This window comes from Monopterus albus, unplaced genomic scaffold (assembly GCF_001952655.1).
Source record: "Monopterus albus unplaced genomic scaffold, M_albus_1.0 scaffold43.1, whole genome shotgun sequence".
Lineage (NCBI taxonomy): Eukaryota > Metazoa > Chordata > Actinopteri > Synbranchiformes > Synbranchidae > Monopterus > Monopterus albus.
Window position 1 is genome coordinate 1,140,717 of NW_018127923.1, and position 730 is coordinate 1,141,446.

Below are 730 nucleotides of genomic sequence, written 5' to 3' on the forward strand. Positions count from 1 at the left end.
GTGTGTGTGAGCGTATGTTTTACAAAGCATGTTTAAACAAATTTTTAATTTAATTTAAGTCATAGCTGACTGTATAGTATACAGTATATAGTGCTGAAAGCATGAATATTACACTTATTGAAATTATGTGAGTAGAGGATTAAGCCTTTTTGCATTGCAACCTAATGCAATCCAACTGTTCCAACATTCAAACTATTTGCAAGGTTTTCTGCTTTTTAATGAGTTGTAGTTATTTGCAGTACTGTTCATGTATACCTCTTATCCTATTTGCACCTCATCACCAACACTGATGCTGAACCATCTCACAATCTCCTATTGTTGTTTTGCACTGCTGTCACTGACTGTACTCGGTTTTGAGTCACAGCTGTACCATTTAGATTTATCTTAATTACGTTAATCAAGTTCTTATTCTATTCTATTTTTATTCTACTTTATTCTATTTTAGTTCCTAAATGTTATGGCACCCAATACTAGGTGAGAGAAATGGTATTTCAATTTTCTGTATGTCTTGACCATAAAATCCTTGAACCTTGAACCTTAGTGGTGGTGACAGAAAAGGCTTTGTGCTACTTTTTTACACCTTTAAATAGACTTTAATGTAAACAATTTTTTTGATAAAGTTTTTCATTACAACATTAAACACTGATGCATTTATAGCCCCCATGGCTGTTCATTTTGTTAATTTCCAGTCATTTAATGTTTAATCTTAGGTACCTCTAGATTATTGTGG